The sequence below is a fragment of the Sinocyclocheilus anshuiensis genome, unplaced genomic scaffold (genome assembly GCF_001515605.1).
Source record: "Sinocyclocheilus anshuiensis isolate Anshui unplaced genomic scaffold, SAMN03320099.WGS_v1.1 scaffold1487, whole genome shotgun sequence".
In the NCBI taxonomy this organism is placed as follows: Eukaryota; Metazoa; Chordata; class Actinopteri; order Cypriniformes; family Cyprinidae; genus Sinocyclocheilus; species Sinocyclocheilus anshuiensis.
The window spans coordinates 656,868-657,220 of NW_015555817.1; the positions used below are offsets into that span (position 1 = coordinate 656,868).

Consider the following 353-nt stretch of genomic DNA (forward strand, 5'->3'; position numbering starts at 1 on the left):
GGTAATGTTTATATATTAAGTATATTTATTTATAATATAAATTATATGAATATAAATATAGATATGTAAATACATGTAAATATTTTCAATATATACTGTATGTGTGTGTATTTATATATACATAAATATACACAGAACAAACACATGTTACGCAAACAAAAACTTTTATTTTGTATGCGATTAATCGCGATTAATCATTTGACAGCACTAATTATATTATAGTGTTTTTTTAGCATCTAAAGTACGTTAGATTATTTTAATATAACTTATTTAAAATTAAAGGAGACCTATTATGCCCATTTTTACAAGATGTAATATAAGTCTCAGGTGTCCCCAGAATGTGTCTGTGAAGT

General features: G+C 23.2%; 1 protein-coding gene across 1 annotated transcript in view; it reads right to left on the reverse strand.

Annotated features, from left to right (window-relative positions):
• The window catches only part of LOC107675208 (solute carrier family 13 member 2-like), a 9,511-nt gene that overhangs the window by 1,665 nt on the left and 7,493 nt on the right, over window positions 1–353 (reverse strand). The window lies entirely within an intron of this gene.